Raw genomic sequence first — 6,727 nt, forward strand, 5'->3', positions numbered from 1 at the left:
CTCCTCATCAATCTTGTGCTTAATTTAGGAGGTTTTATGACATTTTACCCACAGTTATTCAATGAAATAGCATGGTTTTGTAAATTCTCCTTTAATTGTACTTAAGAGTGAACACATTCTTTTTAGGTCTTAAAATAGCTAAATTTAATTCACCTTGATTCCATTAGATGCCTTAATATGTTTGTTAAGTGATTTTAGATTTAGGAGGCAAAGATTGGATGAAGGGGAATGAAGGAAAAGCATGTAGAAATGGAGAACTCATGAAGAAATGAAGGAATCGCAAAAGCTGTCAAGCCGACCTCTTCGCACTTAATCGACCATAACATGAGCTACAGAGATCCAAATGATGCGGTTCTGGTTGCATTGGAAAGCTAACATCTGAGGCTTCAAAATGATATAAGATTTGTTATAGTTGCATCGCACATAGGGGTGCGCACGTGCACGGTACGCGTACACACCGATTGTTGCACATGGTTCATTTAATGCCACTCGTAGCCAGCGATTTTAGAAGCCTTGTGGGTCCAATCCAACTCATTTCTGATGCTATTTAACCCAAAGATTGAAGTGGGATGACACACTTTAGACACTAGTGTAGTTTTAGATTAGTTTTTGGAGGAAAAGTTAGGTTTTAGAGAGAGAAGCTCTCATTTCTCTCTAGGATTAGGATTAGGTTATGTCTAAATTAGAATTTCCTAGATCTAGGTTAATTTCATGCTTAGATTTATTTTTCCTTTTGTAATTCTTCTTCTTCTACATCTCTTCTCTCTAGTTTTGCATTTAATTCTTGTAATTCTCTACTTTTATGTTGATGCACTTTTGTTCTTCTATTTCTCTTTAATGCAATTTTTGTTTTCATGTTCTTTTATTGTTCATTTGATTTGTTGTTGTTTAATTCCTTGCAATTGAGTAGTATAGATTTACTTTCATCGAAATTTTACTATGTTTTCCTTTTATGCCTCCCAAGTGTTTGATAAAATGCTTGGTTGGATTTTAGAGTAGAGTTTTATGTTCTTGGCTTGGAAAGGTAACTTAGGAACTCTTGAGTTACTAATGTCCAAGTGATTGACGATTGGAAGCCATTAACGCTAGATCTCACTAATTGATTTGGTGGAGAACTAGGACTTATGGACTTAGATTGATATAGCTCACTTGACTTTCCTCTACTATTAGTTAGGGGATGACTTAGTGGGATTGATCCTTGCCAATTCTCATGTTGTGGTTAGTGATAGGGATAGAGATCCTTGACCACTAATCCTTGCAAAGGCTTTTTTGTTATTTGAATTTCCTTGCCATTTACTTTTTCATGTCTCTTATCTCAAAAGCCCCAAAACATACTTCATAACCAATAACAAGAACACTTTATTACAATTCCTAGGGAGAACGACCCGAGGTTCCTATACTTCGGTTTATAAATTTAGGGGTTTGTTACTTGTGACAAACAATTAATCATGAAAATCATCAATGTAACATTAACAATTCAAGATTCACAACATTCATGAAATGGGTATAAAATAACAATTGACAAGAAAACATAAAACTAACACAAGATCTAAACAAAATTTTACTAAGGAATTCAAATTAAGCAATCAAAACTAGTAATTAACAAGATCCAATTCAGAATTCAACAAGGGAAGATCAAATCAAAGCTAGATCTAGAGAGGAACAAGGGTTTCTCTCTTTAGAAGAATAAGAACCAAAAACTAGCTAAAAATTGTGTCTAAGTGTGAATGAATGATCCCCCCCTTTCCCCTAGCATCCTTGGGTCTATTCCATGCAGAACCAGCTTGAATTTGGGCCTCTTGAGCCTCAGAAATCGCCAGGAATGATGTCCTTTAATGAGGTCATATGCAGCTTATCGCGCGTACACGCCATGCGTGTGTGCGCGCCGATTGATTTTGCGATCCACGCGTGCGCGCAATGTATGCGTGCGCGTCGGTGTGGATTTCTCTAATCCGTACGGATGTGCCGATCTACGCGCACCACTTCCAGTTGTCCACATCTACACGTGCGCGCGAGGTGCGCGTGCGCGCCCATGCTGAAATCCCCAAAATCCAAATCGTCAGGTTCCTTCCTCTTGTGCATGCTTTCTTTCTCTCTTCTACGCCATTATTGCCCTATTAATTCTGAAATCACTCAACAAACACATCAGGCATCAAATGGTAATAAAAGAGGATCAAAATATAGTAATTTTAAGGCAAAAGAAGCATGTTTTCCATCATAAAGCAATATTGGGAAGAGAACACAAAACCATGCAATTCTTGTGGATAAGTGTGAAAAATATTGACAAAACCTCCCATATTATACACAATATATACCACAAAATTGGGGTTTATAAACCACCACCCCCAGATGACAACGACAAGGAGGTTACTATTCCGTGGGGTGGGTGGGTGCACGAGAAGCCTCCACCCAGACGCCGTTCTCGAGCTAGAGTAGTGGTGGAGGTAGCTCAGCCTTCATCCTCCACAGCAGCAGCAGGACCCTCCTTGCTTTAGCAGCCGCAACACCCTTGCCTCCAGCACCAGCACCTGAGCCGACATACCTGTTAGTGCAGCGTCTGTTTCGCTTCATGGAGCGCAGCGAGCGTCGGATCTTGCGACGTCTCGATCGCATAGACCAGGTCTTCATATCACAGGGTATTGAGCTACCTCCGCTCCCGGACTCTCCAGCCTCTGATGAACAGGATCAGAAGGAGGAGCATGTTGAGGAGCCGACTCAGCAGGAGGCACCCCCAGAGACACAAGCTACCACAGAGATTCAGCAGCCAGTACTGTAACAACCCTAATTTTCGAGTACGCGAGATCTTTTCTGAAGACACAGATTTCTCCGAAAGATCAGCAAAGGGAACACCTCTTCTGTATCATCAAGTATCTCAATCCTCATTGTCATTATATTATCTTTAACTCAGGACCTTATTTGAGACAAGCCCGACAACGCAATCGCGAAGAACCTAGTTTTTAAACCGTATCGGTTAGGAGTTCTGATTCTAGTTTTCGTAAATAGTCTCAGTTTGACGAACCGGACTTAACTCATGAGAAAAGAGAGATAATAGTATAATATTATCATTACATTAGTATTAGAAGATGCTTGAATGATATTGTAAGGTTACCTGGTATGTTTTAGTTAAAAATAGGAAATCGGTTTAACCGGTTTCACAGTTTACTGGTACAGCTTAGGACCAGCACTCTCTGATGACTTTAGCAATGCTAAGGCCTCATCATACATGATCTATTCTCATAATAAATATGTTAGTAGTGTCGTTTATGCTAGTAGCTCAGAAAATAATTTTTAGAGATATTTTTACAAGTATTCCGATACATCTAGTTTTAGTAGTTATACACCTGAGATATTTTAATATTATTTTAACCCACCTCCAAGCCAACCAATCACAACTCACCTTACACCCCTAAGACACTCCAAGGCTGGTCATTTACTCCCTTTGGCCGAAAATAACAAGAGAGAAAAGAGAGAAACTTTCTTGAATACTTAATCTTCAAAGCTTGATTTCTTCTGAACTAAAACTCAAATCAAAACTCCGATTTCACCAAAATGATCTTCTCTTATTCCTCTACATAACCATGTAACTTATCAAGGCTGAAAATAAGGTGAGATGGCTGTTCCTTTCCCCTTTCAATTCGGTTTTCAAGGAAACATGCTTAAACATGTGTTTTCTTGATGTTCTTCCTTAGGAATCATGCTTAACTTGACTTGAGGGCCAAGAAACGTGACTTTCCAGCAAATCTAAGGTTAGAAATCACCTCCTAATGTGCTAAGGGAGATTTGGTTAGTTGAGAGTTTTTGGATTTAAAGTTGTTCTTGATGTGATTTAGGAGGAAAAAGTGCTAAAGTACCACCTGAAAGTCTAACAGAATTAGGAGCAGCAAAATCAGGTAGGGTTTGACGAATGTAATCTTGATTGATTGTGTTTGAGTTGTGTGATTATGATATGGTTTGGCTGTGCTTGAAATTGTTTGTTTGTATGAGTAATTCTTGTTGAAATTTTGGTGAAAATTTGATGAAATTTGATGAAATTCAAGCTATGAATGTGTGTTCTTATGGATGCTGGAAAACAAAACCCTATAGATTAAATTGGGGTTCAATTTGTGTTTAAATCATGTGGAAATGATGGGGTTTTAGCGGCTGTTAATTTATTATGAATTATGGTAAAAATCGGTTGCTGAAAAGACTGAAAAACGGATAAAAACAGAGAAAGAATCTGAAGAATTTACGAAGAACACGAAGAACACTTTGAGTGTGGTGAAGAACATTGAAGAACGCCTTTTAGATCTTAGAAAGGGCAAGGTTGTAATTATTTTGGTGTTTGAGGGGTTATTTGGTAATTTCTGAAAGTAAGGGTGGTTAAAGTAGAAATATTAAAAGTTACGGGTGGTAGAAAGTGAATATTAAAGGTTAAAAGTTAAAAAGGGGTAATTTTCGAAAATTTAATGATAAAATAATATTTTAATAAAAATAATATTTTAATAAAAATAATAAAATAATGCGGAAAAGGAAGTTTTCCGTAAAAGCTTTAGAAAGACAACTTTAAGTGCAGAATCTCATAGTTACCTTCATAAAACACTTAGGGAGTGGTAATAACATGTTAGTGAGGCAAAGATAAATGAAAGATAAAAAGTTAAATGAAAGACACAAACCAAAGAAAAGTCTGTAAAGTTTTAATGACAGAAAAACAGACGGAGATTAGTGAACGAACTTGGGCAACATAGTTAGTCCTTGAGTTGCGACTAGGGTTAGGTATTATATGAAAAGTTAAACTGTTTCAGTATAGACTTAATGAACCTATACTTGGGACAGGATAACTATTCATATCAAAATTTACATAAGCTTTAAATACATACGTTAAGCAGAGAAAAGAGTAACCAGAGCAGAGTAAAAAGATACAGGGAATAGAATAACCATAATAGAGTAAATAGATTAAGAGAAAAGAGTAATCATATTAGAGTAGAAAGACAAAGAGAAAAGAGTTATGTGATAAAGAGAAATGGTTTGAGTTATAATGTTGTAAAAGTAAAAGCTGTAAATTTTGTATAGTATGATTGAACAGAGAAAGAAAGAGGTACTGCATAAGAATGTGAAAGTGATGATAAATAATGAGAATGATAATGAATGATGATAATGAGAATGATTATGTGATGATCTGCTGCGTGAAGGCAGTAAGATAGATGGTGGTACGACCACTGAGAGTGCTTTCCTGGGATACTTAGCTATAATGCTATTCTGTAAGTCAGAGGACTCTTACAAATGTATCGAGAAAACACAACTAGCATATACTCCTGTAAGTCAAAGGACTCTTACAGTGAGTGTGTGTGTGCTCCTGTAAGTCAAAGGACTCTTATAGTGAGTGTGTTGAGTAGATATAAGTTAACTAGCTCCGTCATGCAAGTCAAAGGACTCATGCAGTGGTTTGCCTCACAAGTCAAAGGACTCTTGCGAGGGGCATTGCCAACAGGGAAGCCTTACCTGGTCAAAGGACTCCGGGTAAAGTCAGGAGCGGGTATGTAACCGACAAATGAGCTCATTACCTGCACTAGGGCTAGACATGCATCATACTTGGTTGTGCATTATCTCTATCATGATTGTTGCATGAATGTATGCTTTCTTTGTTTGTATTCTATTCTCTGTGTCTGTGTTTGCGTTATTTTCTTGTATTCTTCTGTTTGTGTTCTGCTATCTATTTTCTCTATCTTTTCTATTTATCTGTATCTTCTATTTATTGCTTTTTTTATTCTGTTATTCATCTGCTAAACAACACAGAATTAATGAACTTAACTAATAACCCCGACCCTACTAAGAAGCCCCCAGTTCTTACCCCCTTCTCTCTCTCTCTTCCCCCTTCAGATAGAAGCAAGAGGTCCTTTCCGTAGTTCGCTGACGACCGTTTGCGAAAAGGATTCTGCTCTAGGTAGTCTTCTGAGTCTAGGGTGAATCCCGTTCTCTATTTATATTATATACTATGAGACCAGCCAATGTCTGCACCCCGTTTGTACGTGAACTTTAACCTAAATCCTGTGTACGAGACTCCTGTTGTGTGGCTACTTGATGAGGTACCAGAGAGACGTCCTATGGCAATGTCTGATCGTGTAGAGGAGTAGCAGATGATGTTCTACCTTTTGGTGACGTTCCACCTGACTTGTGTTTTGAAGACCTAGAAGGTACTTTCCCTCGCTTTAGTAGTTTAGAGGGACCAGGTGAGTTTAGAGTCTAGGCTAGCTTATGTGCCAGCTTAGGGACCTCTTGAATAGGTCAGGACCTGGGATGTTGCATGTATATATATGTATATAGATATTATTTAGCTATATCTAGGGGTGTTCTAACTAACAGTCTATATTCTAATAAAGGCTGAATCACCGAATGTTTTCAACTACTTGTGATGTATTTATGTGTGGTTGTTTATAACTGTTTTATCTGTTATTATTTGTGAATTGATTATAAATGATTCTGTTTATTAATCCAAATGTTTTTAAAAAAAAAGTACTTCGCTAACTAACTACGCTTCTAACAACGAATCAGGCTCATATAATAAATAATAGATAATAATTAGGATGACAAATTGGTAGCACTCAGTTTCTGGTATGTCCTAGGTGTACGGAAAATTGGGTCGTTACAATTTGGTATCAGAGCAGTTCGTTCCCAGTAGAGCCTGGGGAGTGGACTGACTATGCTTTTCTGCATACTCTGCTTGTGTGTCTCATGCTGTTAGGGTATCTTC

This window comes from Arachis ipaensis, chromosome B05 (assembly GCF_000816755.2).
Source record: "Arachis ipaensis cultivar K30076 chromosome B05, Araip1.1, whole genome shotgun sequence".
Taxonomy (NCBI): domain Eukaryota; kingdom Viridiplantae; phylum Streptophyta; class Magnoliopsida; order Fabales; family Fabaceae; genus Arachis; species Arachis ipaensis.